Here is an 18,816-nt window from a genome sequence, read left to right as displayed (position 1 = left end):
CTATCCTGTCTGGCCTTGCCCTGCCTCTGTGGACCTTACTCAAATATGAGATTGGGTAGAATCTTAGCTGTCTTCTAGATTCTAATCTTCTCATTTTGCAGATGAGGAAATTGAGGTTATTTTACACCAAATTCTGCATTCTTTCCACTCCACTGTGCTCCCCTATTTACCATTTTCCTGGTCTGGGAACTTTTCATCTTGCTGTTCCTTAAAATCTTTATGTATTCTTGATTTCTGTGACTTCTTTGGCCTCTGATTTATTGACATCTTTAGCCTTGTATTTTGTGTGTGTCTTGCTTCCCTAGTTTCCATATACCTCCAAGTCCATTTGGTCTATCATCCATCATGAGAGCAATGAGATTCACCTACATTGCCAGATACATGTATCAGATTAATGTATCTCTGAAAGAGAGGGAAAGGGAACAGATAGATAATAGACAGAGATTAGAGATAATTTTATTGTTCTTGTTGAGTTATTTTCAGTCATGTCCAACTCTCCGTGATCTTATTTGGGGTTTTCTTGGCAAAGATAGCTGGAGTGAGTTGTCATTTCCTTCTCCAACTCAATTTACAAATGAGGAAACTGAGGCACATAGGGTTAAGTGACTTGCCCAGGATCACATAGTTGGTGTCTGAGGCTGGATTTGAACTTATTCAGAGATGAGTCTTCCTGACTTCAGGCCCAGCATTCCATCCATTATATCACCTAGCTGTTAGATGGATAGATAGACAGACAGATAGATAAATAGATTGATAGATAGAAGGAAACAAGCATTTATTAAATACCTATTACGTGCCAGTCACTTTACAAGTATTACCTCATTTTATCCTCACAATTAACCTGAGGGGTAGGTGGTGTTATTATCCATATTTTGCAACTAAAGAAACTGAGACAAACAGAAGTTGTGCCTAGTGTTGTGCCTACAGCTTGAAAGTGTCAGTGGCAAGATTTGAACTCATCTTCCTGGCTCCAGGCCCAGCACTCTCTCCACTGTGTACCTTGAAATTATGTTAAGACATGGGATGAAACACAAAGGGTAGTGGGAAAGAGTAATGAATTGAAACTTTTGTGGCCTAGGTTCTAACCTCTACTCCTTAGCAAGCTGTTTAAGCCCTTTGATCCTAGGTTTCCTCATCAATAAAATAAAAGAAATGGATAAAATGATCTCTGAGATCCCTGTTAGCTCTAGCATTCTATATTCTAATACCACCTTCCATTGTCTAAGGGTTCTCAAGGGTCTCTCCAGTTCAATATAATCTCCTCAGAACTCTTGAAATCTACTACTGAGGCAGTCATCTGCTCTATCCACATTTATTCTGGAGACTAAGCTTCCATCTATGGAGAACTCAAATCTGTCTATACCTAGACTTCATCTACACTCTGGGCTGTGAGGAGCCCAGTAAGATGATCCATTGTTAGAATTTAAACAATGCTTTGTATAACAATTAGAGAGATCAATAAAAACTGAAAGAAGCATTTTGTACCTTAAACTTATAAAAGAATATGATGTGTTTTGAACTGGAGATCAGCACATGAGGAAATACGATTAGGAGTACATCCAGAATCCAAAGGTCCCAGACCTTTCTACTGGCAGAATAAGGGTACAGACAGAATCTAGAAAGGTCAGAGTACATGGGCCCCAATTACAGTCACCAACCAGAATGTGGATGAGGGGTGGGGTTCCTAAACCCTAACATGCAGATAAGTAAATACAGAAATACACTGAAAAATGAAGTAATTTCAGGGGCACAGTACTAATAATTGGAGGGCTCAGGATAGGCCTCCTTATATAGAAAATAGAACTTGGGCTTTTCCTTGAAATCTCATGGGATTCCATTAGGTGTGGGGATAAGGAGGGAGAGAATTCCAGGGATGGGCAAATCAACACCGTGCAAAAGCACATAAGTAAAATATGGAGTGTTGTGAGGCTAGATGTCTTGCCCAGAGGCACAAAACTAGGGTGAAGAGTTTGATATGACTATGGGATATTCAGGTAAAGAAGTCCAACAGGCAAGTGAGGAAGCAGAATTAAAACTCAATGAAGAAAGAAAACAAAATATGTACATTTGAGAACCACGTGAATAGAGATAGTACTTGAACCCATGAAAGCTAATAAGATCACAAAGAGTACAGAAAGAAGAAAAGAGGACAAATAATAAAGCCCTTTAGTACACCTCCATATAGAGAAGTAGCCATGGATACTGATCTAAAAATAAGAACATGGCCATGAACTGTTCATGGCCAAGATCTCCTGGCTCACCCTGGGAGAGGATTGCAACCTTGCTCCAAGGGAAGAGGCAGAGCCAAAGAGACAATTTTCACCCACAAGCTAAGTGTACCTACCTATTCAAAGGAAACTACAAAGTGCTCAAATAGTTAAAAAGAGCCCAAGTAGAAAGTAGTGTTATGAAAAACCAAGGAGAAGAAAGTATCCTGGTGAGGGTGAGAGATGGTTAACGGCATCAAGCAATGCAGAGATGTTAAAAAGGATGAAGGCTAAGGTCATATTACTTAGCCATTAAGAGATAGCTATTAGAATAAGAGTTCTTTTTTAATTTTTATTTTATTTTTAATTTATGGGACAAAACAAGCAGTTCCGTAGCATGGAGTGACTGAAAAAATGATTGTCCTCCTAAAATGGGATTAATGGCAGAAAAGAAAAGCTGGATTTTAAAAGTAGGGTCAAATTGTCCTTCCTCCAAAAGTGGAGCAAAAGAAGAAGGAATTGAGGATATTAATCAGGAAACAAGAGTCACAGAATTGGGGAGAATGATGGTCTCTTTTTTCTATGAAGTAGAAAGTGAGACTCTCTACTAAAAAGTTTGGGAAGGGACTGTTTTAGTTGTTCCCACTTGGGAAAAGAAAATATTTGGAAGAATGCAAGACTCGGTTAGTGAAGAGTAACATGATTCCTGGGCATAAGTGAAGAAAACTGAGATTAAGCAACAGAGATTCATAGTGGGCTCAAGTGAACACAATAGTGTGATTTCCTTCCATTGTAGTCCAAGTAGAAGAAGGCAGATAATGGGGGTAACTAAGGGTTAATGTTTGTAAAGAGATGAGAGTGATAAGAGAGCACGAGATTAGACAGTAGAAAATGGAACTGCTTAGCTATAGGATCAAGATTGTGTAGGGAGGACAGTGAGGCCAGAGTAGGAATCTGTGGAAGGGAAAAGAGGAGACAAAAATGACTGAAGTCATAAGGATAACATCAAATAATAGGTAAAGAAGGAACTAAGCAGAGGAAGAAATGGATAAGTTTTTTTAAATGTAAAATCTGAGAGAAAAAAATTCAAAGCTCTGATTCATGGAAGTAAAACATATCTGGTCAATGGTGAGATAACAGTAATGGTCGTCATACATGGCCACTGAGATTTCCAAAGCACTCTGCGTATTATCTTGGTTTGACTTTACAACAGCTTTGGGAGATATAGTCTATTACTATCCCCTTTTACAACTAAGGAAGCTGAAGTTTGGAGAAATTAACTGACTTGCCCCAGACCACAGAGACAGTAAATGCCTGAACTGAGATTCAACCCAAGGTCTTCCTGGACTCAAATTCAGAGCTCCATCCACAATATAAAGCTACCTCTCACATAAGATAAAGACTATGATAATACCTCATTGTGCTGAGGCAGAGTAAAGATGAAGGTCATGGGTATTGAAGTGAGGGCAGAGATGTACTATAAAATGTGTAACAACTAGCTCCTCTCCACAAAAAAAAAAAAAAAAGTACCCAAGCTATGCTTTTTAAGCTTAATCTCTATTACTAGCCTTGTCTCAAAAATATTCTTGAGGCTGTACAATCAACAATAACTCAAACCCTGATTTGTAGTATTTGTTGATTTGCTGGAAGTAAATGCTCATACTAAAAATTTAACAATCATTTTTCCTGAGTTAGTACAAGCAGGTTCCAGCATACCCATTCATGGGAGCCAATTATAAAAGAGCATATAAAGCCTCAATTGACTACATGAAAATTAAGATGTTCTTAGTGCGACAGAACAAACCACATTATAAAAATATTTCCATGAAACTTAAGTTTATTGATCCTTTGTAGGCTAGAAAACATTATTATTTTTGAAGACTGGATTGTGTGGGAGTTTTTCCACTTATCATTAAGCAGATCCATACTAAAATATTCATTGGTGCAAGATAAGAAAGAAGAGGTGGAAGAGCCCAGAGGAAATTGGGTCATATGATGGAATCCCCATGAAAGAAAAACTCCATTCTAGGGTCTTCAGAATGAATCCTCAAACAATGTCACTGTTTTTTAAAGTTTAATGTTTTTATTTGCTTTCATATGCCCCTTCTCTTCTTGTTTGCTCCTGAACATCTCATTGTTTTACACACCAACACTTGGAAAAGTTAGCAGGATGTCCCCAAAAATTCACTAAAATTTAACCTGAAGGAGACATTAGGACAATGAATCACCTCTAGCCCCTAAGTAAGGGAAGGAATAGGGAGATATTGTTTCTTAAAGGTTTAATTTAAGTATACAGGGTTAAATTCCTCTCAAATACATTATGTCACTGCTTTTGGTACAGTGAATCTCAAAGCAATGAAAAACAGAATGTCAATTTTGCCCTTTTTCTTTTGTGGATTTTCAGTTGTTGTCTTTTCCATTTTCGTTACCAAGTAACAGATGCCAGCATTACAATTCAGGTATGTTTTATTTACTCCGAAACACCTTGAGGCAACAGTCAGGCAGTAGAAAGATTTATCTCTGCCTCAGAACTCAGTAATCAGACTCCTAATCTGCTTCTGCAACATTGGAAGAAAAATAAGGGGAATAACCGAGTAAATAAGGCCTTTTTTTGTTTTATTGTGATAAGACTCGACAAAGCAGCAATGTATATTGCAATTTAACAGTTTTCACTTTAAAAAATTGTTTATCTTTGTAATGAAAAAATAAAGTTACTTTCAGAGACCATTTTTTTTACTTCTTCAAAATAATATTTGCATTTGCCTGAGAGGAATTTGAGATGGAAAATAGTCACTTTGGTTGGAAATATGACTTGAGGAAACACAAGTGATTGGCCTACAAGGCAAGAAAGCACCACTATTGTGTGAATAGGATAAATTTCTATAAAGTAGAATTTTCTCTGTAATGAAAGATAACGGGAAATCTCAGAGGAAGACCTTTCATCTCGCTGTCTCCAGCCCTCTTTGCCTTACCTCAGGTTCAGGATCTCAAAGGAAAGATATAAAGTATCCTACTCAGTTCATCTAGCTACAGAGTTTCTTAATATTATGCAAACTGATTTATACTTATCCAAAGAAGGCACAACAGGCATATTCTGCTTCCCAACCACCCACTGGTCTCTCAAATTTGGTTCAAGGAGGAATCCCCACACATAACTGCTCTCCAGATATATTCTGATACCCAAATGGCCCATGGCTACAAAAAGGCTATGTAGCTTTAGACTGAAACAAACAAAAGGAGCCTTTCTTTTGGTTTTGTTTTATAATTTCTTGATTTTTTCATAAAGTCATTAACTTCCATCTGCTCCATTCTAATTTTTAAAGAACTATTTTCTTCAGTGAGCTCTTGGACCTTCTTTTCCATTTGGCCAGTTCTACTTTTTAAGGCATTCTTCTCCTCATTGGCTTTTTGGACCTCTCTTGTCATTTGGATTAGTCTATTTTTAAAGGTGTTATTTTCTTCAGCATTTTTTGGGCTTCCTTTAGAAAGCAGTTGACTTGTTTTTCACGATATTTTTGCATCACTCTCCTATCCCTTCCAAACTTTTCCTCCATCTCTCTTACTTGACTTTCAAAGTTCTTTTTGAGGTCTCCCATGACCCAAGACCACTTCATATTTTTGAGAGGCTTTGGATGCAGGAGCCTTGCCTTTGCTACCTTCCTCTGGTTGTATGCTTTGGTCTTCCTCATCCAAATGTGTGGAAGAAAATAACTTTACATCAAGAGAGAAACCTCATGTAGTCTTATTTTTCCTTTGGGGGCATTTTTCCAGGTAATTACTTGATTTTTGAGCCCTTTGTCAAGTGGAGGGTAAACTACCCAGGCCTCAGAGGTTTTGTGTAGCTGTTCTCTGACATATCTCTAGGAACCCACAAGTTCTCAGTTTCTCCAAGGTGAAGTAATCAAGGGAAAGGTGTTTACTCCTCTCTTGGCCTGCACCCTGGTCTGTGAGCAACCACAAGTACTCTTTTCTGCCCTGGAACTGTGAGTAGGATTCCCTTTCTACAACTGCCATCAGCTCCCCAACACCATCACTTCTCCTCATCCCAGGACCACCACTCAGGACTGAGACCTAGGTCAGCTTCTGGATTCCCCCATGATGTGTAGGCTGAGAAATTCAGAAGCAGCTGCTGCTGTGGGCAGTGGCTGCAGCCTCTCTGGGGCTAGGGCTGAGGCTGGGGTTAGGGGTGGATCAAGTTCCCCTCTCACCCAAGTGAAAGAGCTTTCTCACTTACTTTTGAAGCTGTTTTTGGCATTTGTGGGTTGAGAAATCTGAAAACCACAGAAGCTACCCATTCAGTGCCCTGAAACCTACTCCAGTCTTGTCTGTGCTGCACAGCCCTTCTGGGCTGCACTCTGCTTGGAGCCTGGTGCAATAGACCTTTCCTGTAAGCCTTCCAGGTTGTCTTGAGCTGGAAACCTCTTTCACTTGGTCATTTTCTGGCTTCTACTGCTCTATAATTTGTTTAGAGTCATTTTTCACAAGTATTTTACAAGCTTTGGGTGGAGAGCTAGAGCAGGTATAGGTCAGGAAATTCAGAGGTTTAATGTCATCATTGTATGCACACTCTTGACTGTACATTGGAAATTCCATCTCTACCCATTCCTCCAGGTGGAGTGATCTGGTCTAAGCAGTGGGCATCATCCCTACAAATATAAGGAAAGAAGAAAAGAGAAGAAAATTTTGAAAAACCATTCGTACAGGTTTCATCTGTTGTATAACATAGTTTAAGTCATAATTATTACATTATTTTTCAAATAAAAACACAAAATACAAGTTGTAACTAATCAGTTGGTCAAGTCTGCCAACAGTCTTAACAACCCAATGTTAATAGGCAAGCATGTCACACGTTGTCAGGAATTCCAGCATACATCAGAAGAAATATGTGTGTGTAATGATTTTACAATACTAAACAGTTACATGACACAGTACTGTGTCATCAAAATTTCAATGCAGGAAAAATAACCCACAAATTTACAATAAATTAAGAAATTTAAGATGTATCATTTTAAACAGAGATAAAATAAGGGTAGCCATTCACATTTTTTGCTTAATACTAGAAAAAGTAAGGTGCAAATATCAGTTGATCAACAATAATTTATTAAGCACCTACTATGTATCAGGTACTATGTTATAAGAAAGGGAAACAAAACACATCCACCAAAAAAATCTTTTCTATTAGTTTGGCACTATCAATAGTCAGCTGCTTCTGAATACTCTCTTATTCCCTTGGATTCTATGACACTGTTCTTTCCTAGTTTTACTACTTGTCTGATTCCTCCTCCATCTCTTTTCATCACCCAACCACTAATCAGTCAATAAAAGAAAACACCTACTATGTGTCAAATAATCTTCAGGAACCTACTATTACCTAAATGTAAGCATTCCCTAAAACTTTGTTCTAGACTGGGAGTTTTTAACTTTTTGTGTATCATGGAACATTTTGACAATGAAGCCTATGACTTCCTTCCTCAAATAATGTTTTTCAGTGAATAAAATGAAATATGTAGGATTACAAAGGGAACCATTTTTGTTAAAAAAAAAAAAAGATGATTTTTTTTTTCCCCAACCACATTAATGGACTCCCTGAAATCTATCCATGGACCCTGGCTTAAGAACTCCTATTCTAGACCACTCTTTTCTCTCTTCCCTTGAGATAAGCTGTATCAGAATATTTTAGTGAAAAGAGAGAGGGCTAAAAAGAGAAAAGAGAGAGGGTTGTAAAAAAGTGTGAAGAGTGAAAAGGTGAGGCTTGAAATGAGAAGACTTCCTCCATCAATGTTCAAAACTCTTATGCTAATGAGATTTCCCCTCCTGGTGTTGTCAGTTTTATTTTCATTGCCAGTACAGAACCAGCAGCATCCCCTTCCTTACTTAGGGACAAGCCTCATTTTTGTTCACTACCTACTTTTCATTAAATATGCTTTATATTCCAGTGATTATTAGGATTCTGTTCCTTATAAGTAGATGACTGAATATTCCCATAGAAGGGCAAAAAGGAAGTGAAATTCACTTCTTCCCAGAAAGGCTTCTAGATGGGGAAAAAAGAGCCATAAAATGTCTAATATTGTGATATGATCCTAGAAAATTCAGAGATGTTTTTCTTTGGTGAGTTTCACATAAGTGATGACCAGAGGCATCCATTCAGTCCTCATCTCTCTCCTGAATTTCACTCCCACATTTTCAAATACCTGCTCTGCATCTTTTCCTGGAGTCCCCATCATATCTCAAATGCCTTGTACCCAAAACAGAACTTATCTTCCCCTTTAGCCCAACCATTCTCCCAATCCCCCTATTTTAATCTCTTAGTCTTTTACAAAAATAATTGAAAGGATTTAGTAAAATATCTTGCTCAAATCTAAGTAAACTCTATCTCCCAAATTTCCCTAATCTAACAATCTATTAACCGTGTTATAAAAGAAAATATGTTTAATTTCATGATGTTTTTGATGAAGCATGCTGGTTTTTAGTGATCACTCCTTTGCTTATTATACATTCACTAATCATCTCTTCAATAAAACATTATCTATTTTTTCTAAGAATCAAGTAATGTTAAGTGATTTTTAGTGGGAGGATTCTACTTTCTTCCTTGTTTTTTTGAACCTTACGATATTATTTTCCAGACTTTCATCACCTCTCTTGTTTTCCATTAGCTTTCAAACACCATTGACAGTGACTATGTAGTCACGTCTGCCAGTTCTTTCAGAACTCTGCATTATAATTCTTTTGGCGTTGGTAATTTGAACTTATGGAAAACAGCTAAGTGCTTCCTTGCTGCTTCCTATTTATCCTAGTTTTACGTACCTAATGAATACAAAAAGTGAGACAAACAAAGATGAAAAACAACAGTGGTCCTGCTTTCAAGGAGTGTATAACCCAATAAGGGTGATGCAACATAGATGCAAATCAACATAGCATGGAGTGGACCATGACAAGGACAAAGAGGAAATCAAAAATGTTCTAGGAAAAATGTTAAGAGTGATTATTTTCATGAAAAGGGAAGTAATCTGAAGAAGTTTCATCAGAAGAGAGGCAGCACCTTAGCTTGAAGAATAAATTCTAAGAGCCAAGAGAGAAAAACATATTTAAAAGGTCAGAATCAGGAAACCTAAGAAGCAAGAGGCCCAAGACATACCCAAGGTATGATAATTGGTGAAAGCTACTCAGAAGACATATGACCTTGGGCATTTCATTTTGTCACCTATGGAATGGAGAGATTGGATTAGAGGATTTATAAGGAGCCTTCCAGCTCTTTCCTCCCTGGGGGAAGTATGAAATAAACCCAGAAAGACAGTTTAGAGGCAAGTGAAAAGTCATCTTTATTTTTCTCAAGCACCAGCTTCTGCATGAAGCCTTTCTTGACTATCCTCTCTCCAAAACTACCTTATATTTCAATATTTTGTGTATCTTAGCATTTGTTCACTTTCTATCTATGCTGCATATAAATATGTGCATATATGTATATGCATATATGCATATTTACATTTTTACTTTACATATTTTGTCTCCCCAATTAAAATATAAGCTCTTTCTTGGTAGAGATTATTTCATTCTTTGAACTTGAATCCCCAAAGAATTGAATGATTAGTTCCCTCTGTCATCATGTTCCTACTTTGCAAATAGTATGTGGTCATTATTAAATTTGACAGCTAAGTGATATAAAACAAAAAATTTAAGCAGATGAAAATTGGCAGAAGATAAACAGATTGGTTTGGAAGAGAATATAGCAAGCTCTTCTCACTTCCCACAAATCCAAATCACACACATAATATTGATGGGGGATCCCAAACAGGCTAAGACAGATGTGATGGCCTTTGAGGTCTACCCCAACTCTGAGATTCTGTGATTCAATGCAAATCCGGCCTGAGATACTGAGAAGGGTACTAAAGTAGGTTGTGGGAGTTGAACGAGGCTTTTACATATTAGTTTTTTTTAACCCGAGAGATGCGAGCTCCTTGCCCAGGAATGATGGTGGTCCCAGGAGAGAGGAATGTACAGTCTTATGGAATGAAATATAATATGAAGGGGGGAAGACTAAATAATGAGGTGAATAAGATTGGAGTCTAATTGAAATGTGTTCAAATGCAAGAAAAGCTAAAAATGGTTGAAAAGACGTAGCCATGAGATGCTGGAAGTGAACTGTGTGCCTGAGAAAGAAGAGGATTGAGTTCAGAGCTTTGGGAAGGGATGGAGGGAGGACAGTGTCAAAAAGTTGCTCCAAGATGAGAATTAAATGTTTGCAAGGAGAGCAGAAGCTGAAGCATGGATGTGGGAACTAGAAAGGAAAAGATACTATATTTTTAGGAATCGAGGAAATTTAGAGAAAGAAAAGTCTTGCATCTGGGATTAGTAGTAGAGCTCTCTCTCTCCATCTTTATGTCTGCAAAGTCTTTGAAGGAATAGCCTACATTCTTTGACTCCCTTATCTCCCCATGTACTTGGTCCTTGACCTTTTCTTACCAGGCTATTAATCTAATCAAGTTACTGTAACCACTCTCTCTGATGTCAGAATGATGGTTTTCTTTTCCTTGAGCTCTGCAGTATTTCACATTGAAATTTAAATTCAACAAAAGTTTATTATCTGTGTCATGCTAGGTACTGGGAACACAAAAGGGAAATAATACACATGCCTTCTTCTTAAGGAATTTATAGTGTAAAGAGAATCAGCTTTGAATAAATAAACATGATTCCAGGCAGAGATCATTTTCAGCTCTGACAGTCAAGGAAGACTTCACGAAAGAAGCGGCCCCGAGGCTGAGCATTGAAAGTAAGGATTTCCATAAACACTAAAAAAGTAGGAAAAGGTTTGATAAAATGAAGGGGACAATGTGAACAAAGGCACAGAGACAAAAGAAGGTACAATAAAAATGTGGGATGGTGAGTCTCTCATTTGCTGGAATATAAGAAAAAGTAATAAAGTGAAAAAAGGTTGGAAATGTAGCTTGGAGCCATGTTGTGGAGGGCCTTGAAAGCCAGTGTAGTACATGTTCTAGATTAACTCTCTCACTCTCAATTTTCCCTGACAGGTTGAGTTCACTAAGAAAGCTATTTTATCTCCCCTCAATGTTCCAGGGGTAACCCTAATCAGATAGGGAAAGGGAAGGGAACAAGCATTTATTAAATGCCTACTATGTGCCAGGAACTGTGCACAGATTTACAAATAGTGTCTTATTTGATAATATATAGCTCGTGAGTCCTCCATTGATTAGAAATGACCTAAATTACTCAGCTAGACTTAGCTTTTAGAAATTGATATTTTACTAAAATTATGTAATTAAGGACAGTGAATACAAAATATGTCTCCATAAGTCTATAATGGAACTCTTCTACTAGTATATGTGTATGGGTATATATACATATGTATACATACATGTATACATATGCATATACATACAAATGTGTGTATATATATGTGTGTGTGTGTGTGTGTGTATAATGTGTATACACATATATGCATGGCATGCCCTCATCAGAGAAGATGCTGTGCTCTATGAACAAATCAGAATTGAAGGAGTTCAAAGGAAATGTAAGACACTCAAATTTAGAGAATCCACCCCAAATGTTCACAGGGACGTTTTGCTCCCAACCTGTGTTAGAGCATTCTGAGATTGTATTGGTTTGATCAGCCACAGTTGGACACACTGTAACTTGACTCTAGCTTAGTGATGTCATCTTTGTCCTGGATGACAAATAATCAGGGTCCAAGATTAGAGAATAAGTGTTAAAGGTGTAACAAAGCTACTGCTATTAGAGATGTTTTCTTCTTGGGCATCCTCAGGAAGTTCCTATTATGTATGTTGTAACCTCTTCTAGATTTTTTGGAGAATCTTAAAACTGCTTTTCCCCAGTGTGTTGTTTGTCCGTACTTCCTAGTGTAGACGCTGTTGCCTGCAGCTGCTGTCCCAGGGATGCTACTAATTTGTCAATGAAAAGTCCAAATGGTCTTGTCTTCCAAAGATCATAAATGTCTTCTGATCAAGGTGGATGGGAGAGGTGTCTGAGGCTGAGGACTAGTTGGGAGTTTGAAGGGTTTTTCTCTCTTACTCTCCAAGTGATTTCTTCTTAAAAACTGGACTTTCTTCTCTGCTGCCAGACATCTGACCAGTCCCTGAGATCTGAATCAGAAGGCCATAGAATACAAAGCCCACACCATGTGACCAGTTCTCCTCAACCAAACTGACCATATTTACTGTGCAAAGTCACTTTTATCTATCCAGTGGTCCTCTTGGACCTCTAAATTGTTCAAGGATTTTTATCATGTAGTTTTTATTAAAGCCTTATGTTTGAAAAAATATAGGTATTGTCACCTGATTAAGGTAATTATTCTTAAGTGGGGTGGAGTGATTGATAGACTAACTCAAAGAACCCACCATTATCAGGAAGAGTGGTATTATATTTAAATTGTATTTAAATCAGTTTACAACAGGGAGAAACTGAGATTTTTTAAAACAGAGGAATGATGCGATCACAGAGATAGTATTAAGAAAATTGTTTTGGCAGTGGTATGAAGGTATGGATTGGAGAAAGGAAAAACTGGAAACAAAAGTTAGGAAGCCATGGCTTCCAGGCATAATGTGATAAGAACCTCAGTTAGGGTAATAACACTGAAAATGGAAATGTATTCCGATGATATATTTCTCCAGATATGTACTCTATCTATCTGTCTATCTGTCTATCTATCTATCTATCCATCTATTTATGTGATATCTATCTGTGTCTGCCTGTGTATCTATTTATATGCCTGTTTATTCAATCAACCAGAATTTACAATGTCTCCCTCTTACCTCTACCTATTGGGGGCAAAAAGAGTTACTAAAGTCTAGTTAACACAGGGACCCTCAAGAAGGGAATGATCTATGAGAGATTCCCATACTCTAATTTCAGTCTCCTAACCAACTTAGAGCATAAGAAGATAAATAAATAGTACATAAATAAATAAAGATATCCATCACTGATGTTTAAAATATTATATGTCAATATATAATATCTTTTTTCAATAATGTTCCCTTTTATGCAGATGGTTTACTGCTAAACCATAGTGATATTGCTTTGATGGGATTGCAAATTGACAGTAGCTACCACTGTAGGATCACTTTCCTCTGGATAGGTGCATGACTCTCCAAGCCAAGGGTCTCCCTCCAAAAGTGTTAATGAAGGCTTCATAGGAATCACTAAAGAATTTAACAGTAGTTATGTGTATTTACTTATCCCTAAGAGTACATTAAAAATAGACAAAAAACTCTATTGGAGAAAAGCTCATGGAACACTGAAATGAAGAAGTTTCTTTAGCCAAGAAGTTTCTTTAGTCTTTTACTCACTGCTAAAAGGGCATTTGGATTAATCCAAATTTTACGGTGTTCAGAAAACACTATCAATGCAAGAGGACCATTCATTGCCTGCCCAAAAGTGCAAGGTATTTTCATCTGACCTTGTTCACATTCCATCACTGAAGTCCTATCCCCATGCTTTATCATGAATAGTATGGAAATGAACCTATAGATCCAAAGGCTATGCCAGTAAAATATATGCTTTAGAACATTCTACCAAACTAAAAAGGCATCAAACAGTGGATAATGGATGTCCACTCTTAGGGATAATAAATTATTGAAAAGCTCATCACTAGTAGATTGACCACTGAGTGGTACGTCACTAGGGAATTATAGTTGTTCATGAATAAATACAAAATGACCCTCAGTCCTTTAGTGCTCCTTCTGCTTCTGCAGTGAAAGAGCTGGAGTTCTTTAAAAAAATGAAATATAATATAAAGGTGGCTACTGATGCTAATAACCAGTTTTTAGACTGTGTACAAACACAAATTTAACAGTTGGTACTTAATGGGAAATCTTTACCCAGCAGCCAAGTTGACTCATTGCTAGAACAATTTAACCACATTTATACGGACCTTCTTTCTCTAAATAAAGAAAGAAGATGAAAAGAAGTTTAGACGAAAGGCAAAAAGAGTTAATAGATCCTCACTGGAAAAAAAGGATAAAGAAGCTGACAAAATTTGTTCATATGTTAAAATACGCAAAAATCATCAGTTTGCAGGGTCATTGGCAATATATATAAAGTACAGTACATACAAAATATCAATTAATCATAATTATAATAGGATCTTGATAAGAAATAGAATGAATCTAAGAAGGGCTGGTAAAAATGTAGATACCTGGATTCTGTAAATGTAATCAATAGCAATAATGGCAAAGGAAATTCCCACACAATGTGCTCTAGGAAAATTTGAGAAGGGAATATAACTAAAAGTTTCATGAAAGAGTTGGATGGCACCGGAGCTAAGGTGTCAGGGAATCATGTATTTAGCTTTTTTTTATTCTGTTCATATAAATAACACATTTCATAATTAACTCAAATGAAAAATAATATTGTCCGACATCCTTCAAATCTTTGTAGTTTACTTTTTATTAAACTGCAGTTCACTCTCAAAAGTTCTCTCATGCCTAGGATTCCCTCCTTCCTCATCCCTGCCTCCTGGATTCTGGGGTTTCCCTCAAGTCTCAGCTAAAATCCTACCTTCTAAGGAAAGCTTTTTCTCAATCCTCAATTCTGTCATCTCCTTTCTTTTGATTACCTCCAGTTAATACTGTCTATAACTTCTTTGGACGTAGTTGTTTGCATGTTGTCTCTTCTGTTAGAATGTGAGCTCCTTGAGAAGTTGGACTTCTTTGGCCTTTCTTTGAATCTAGCATTACTGCAGTGCCCAATACATAGTAGGCACTTAATCATTGTTAATTGAGTGAAAGTTCTATTTACCTACCAGCAGCTATGGCAGTAGCTCAGTTTGTACGGCAATGGGAATTTTTTTCATTGTCACTTTGGTCAAAATATTCCTACCAGAACAGAAACATTTTTTATAAGAATCACAGATTGGTTAGCTGTTGTGTTTTTACCTTGCCTGTTTCTTAGGGCTCAATATTTGTCATAGTGCCTTACCTTTCTTTGCCCTGGGAGCTGCTAGGCACGAACCCATAGCATAATGAGGATGGGAAGGCCAAAGTAGTTTCCCATGAAAATAGGTACAGAAATACAGTCCAACAATAAATAGAAATGAGTTATTTTCTATGTTTAATTCTGATGGCATCTACAATCTCTGGATATTAGACTTAAAATATTCTCTCTCTCTCTTTTTTAAATGTAAATGGGTTGGGTGTGCACATTGTGTAGTTATTGTGTGTTTAAATGGGTCTGTTTAGTTGAAGTGGAAGAGATATGAATAGATATCTGTAATCTCTTCTGCCTACGGTTCTTTAAAGGAAACTGATTTCTGTCAGAAGAAGCAAAAGATTGGGGCCAGGAGCCGATTACTCCATTTTTTCTCAAAGACAAGGTGCTGGGTTAGAATGTATCTATATACTTCCCTAAATACCGTCAATCTAGGAGAAATGTTTTTTAGGTTTAAGTTGACCACCTCATAATTATTCCTTAATGTTAGAGTTCCCTCATTACCAAATGCTAGTTCTACAAAGAACCTATTTAGCAAATAGCAAATAAATCCTTTCATCCAAATAGATAGGAAAATGGAAATCAGAGAAGATATATATATATGTATATACATATACATATATATATACACATATGTGTGTGTATGTGTGTGTGTGTATGATGACAATACAGAGTGAGGAGATAAAGAGAGACAAAGAGACACAGAGAGAGACACACACAGAGGGAGATATATATATATATATATATATATATATATATATATATAAACATACATATATATGTTCATACATATATATATATTCATACATATATATACGTATGTATGTATGTATATATATGAAGAGAGAGAGAGGGTTTCAGATCTCATTGATGAAGAAATTCCCCAAAGTCTTTAGTGATACAATGTTGAGATAGGGACATGATCTATAAGCAAAGGCTTTTCTGCATTTTGACTTCTCAGAGCCTTACTCTCCCTTCCGGGAACTCTCCCTAAAGAGAATCTGATATGGAATCCTGTGTCTTCTCTCTCAGAGCTAGAAGCCAGTAGACCAGGATCTTTCTTCTCTCAAGCTCTTGTCAACTCCACTTCTCAAAGAGAAGGGAAAGAGCACTGAGTAGTCAATCACCACCAATAAAGAGTCTCAGGCAGTGGACTTTGAGGAAAAACGTTCTATTCAGTTCAACAAATTCAATTTAATTCAATAAGCATTTATTAAGACCTACTATGTGCTAAGCACTATGCTAAGTGCTGGGGATATAAATAAGAAAAAGAAAGACAGTCCCTGTACACAAGCAGTTTACAATTCAGTTGGAGAAAATAACGTATAAATGGAGACAGGAAAGGGAGGAGGAAAACCAAGGAATATCTCATTCTTCCTGAGTTAAAATCAGGTAGGGCAGCAAATGTAACGTGAGGTGTGTAGAGAGTCCAATTTCTGCCCTCTATGAAGGAAGGCTTTGTGATGAGTTTGCTGTGCTACCTTCCAGCCCTTTTCTAACCCCTCCCATGGTTTTCATTTTTAACACTGAACATTGCCTTCTAGAATAATGAAAATTTCAAATTTAACTCAATTTTGATTTTAGATATAAAAATATACTATTCCCCGTCTTGCTGCTGTTTTTCTCCAAGCTATAATAAAAGAAAGCAATACCTTGTAATGAAAAAAATACATCTTATGACAATGGCCCCATTTTTCAAATTTTATGACGGTCAGTGTCACTTGATACTTATTGCTGTCTTTTGACAGTACAAAAGCATTGGCCAGTACAATGAGAACAAGAACATTAGCAAGAAAAACAAATTGTATAAATGTAAATTGGGAAAGATATAAGCATGTTTTCAAGAAAAGTCTAGAAGCATTATGGGACTGTAAGGTGATGATTTATATTGAATGCTATGGTTTAAAAACGAAGTAGGATCATGGAAAAATAAAATGAGATTAGAGAAAATAGGAACCAATTTTTGTCTTTTCTTTAGTTTGGTCCTGACCTATGATTTCAGTGGTCTGAATAATTCCCTCTACCAGTGCAGACTCCAAACCATTCTGCCTATAGTTTTAGAACAGGAGTTCTTGACCTTTTTAATATCATTGATCCTACTGGTAGATCCCAATTCTCCAGATGCCCCAGTCTGGTGAAGCCTACAGACCACTTCTCAGAATGTTTCTAAATGCAAAAAATAAAAAAGCAAGATAACAGAGGAAACTAATGATATTGAAATACAATTATCAAAAAAATTCAAATAACAAGACCACTATCTTAGAAAGTTTTAGGGCATACTGGGAGATTAGTGACTTGCCCAGAATCACACAGGCAGTGTGTGTCACAGGTTTTCCTGTCTTCAAGATCAGCTGTCTACTTACTCCCTAAATCTCAACTCACCTGACATAATATTAATATAGTTATAAAACATTTGTGAAGTGTACCAATCCGACTCTGTGCAACATAACCTCATCTGTAAAATGGAAATAATAATATCCCTTCCCCCATCTCCCAAGGTTAGTGTGAGGATCAAACACAATAATAATTACAAAACGTTCACCTAGTACATACCTGGCACAAGTTATAAAGGCTAGCTAGTAGTAGTAATAGCAGTAGCAACAGCAGCAACAGCAGAAGCAGTAATAACCATAGCACAAGAAGTAGTAGCAGCAGTAGGAAGCGCAGCAGTGGCGGCAACAGTAATAGTAGTGTTATTTATATAATGCTTCAAGGAATACAAAGAATTTTGTTCGCAAAAGTCCTGTGAAGTAGTTACAACAAATACTATTATCTCCATTTCACAGATGAGTAAACTGAGATAGGTTGATGTGCCCAAGACTGCAGTTAGTAAGTGCTGCACTGAGTGCACAATACACTAGAAGCTAAATAAAGAAGATATAAATACATAAATAAGAGGTGGTCCCTAGCCTAAAGGATACTATAGCATAGTAGATGATGATTATATATATACATAGTTAGAAAGACTACAGATTCAAATGTAACCAGCACAAGAAAGAAAAACCAAGCACTATGAGATTTAAGGGTAAAGAAATAATTTCTAGTTGGGAACATCAGGCAATTTGTTTAACCCTGGTCAAATCTTAATCACTTTTGCATCCAGTTTCTTATTTTTTACCAAACAAAAATAGAGACAGCTTGGAGGAACTCCAGATTTAAGATTTACAAAATAAGACCTATAGTCTAACAAACCACCGAATGTGTAATCAGGACTAAGCCAAGCTTCCATGTATCACCTAGAAGTGTACATATGTTCCAATTAAGATGAAAGAGCAACTGAAAAGTGGGAGGTAGCAAGAAATTCCATGAGGAAAACTACCAGAAATACTGAAGAAATGAGAAGGCAAAAGAGGGCCCAGTGCAACAAATAAATGGTATAGGTTAAAGACAGCAAAGAGACAGTTCTGGGAAGAGCAACACTGCATCAACAACCACTAAATCCCTTAGATGTGCTTAGAATTTCAATAGGAAAGAAGGAACATCTTGCATCTATAAAAATGGAAATAATGCTGCTGAAGGAAGGATATACATATTAGAAAAGAGAGTATAAAATCTTAATGAAGCAATTTTCTTATAGGATGACAGATATAGGACTGGCAGCAACCATAGGGATGCTCAAGTCTAAACCCCTCACCCATCATTCTTCAAATGA

The sequence above is a fragment of the Notamacropus eugenii genome, chromosome 1 (assembly GCF_028372415.1).
Source record: "Notamacropus eugenii isolate mMacEug1 chromosome 1, mMacEug1.pri_v2, whole genome shotgun sequence".
Taxonomy (NCBI): Eukaryota; Metazoa; Chordata; class Mammalia; order Diprotodontia; family Macropodidae; genus Notamacropus; species Notamacropus eugenii.
The sequence above is the reverse complement of the archived record's forward strand: the minus strand, read 5'-3'. Positions refer to the sequence as shown.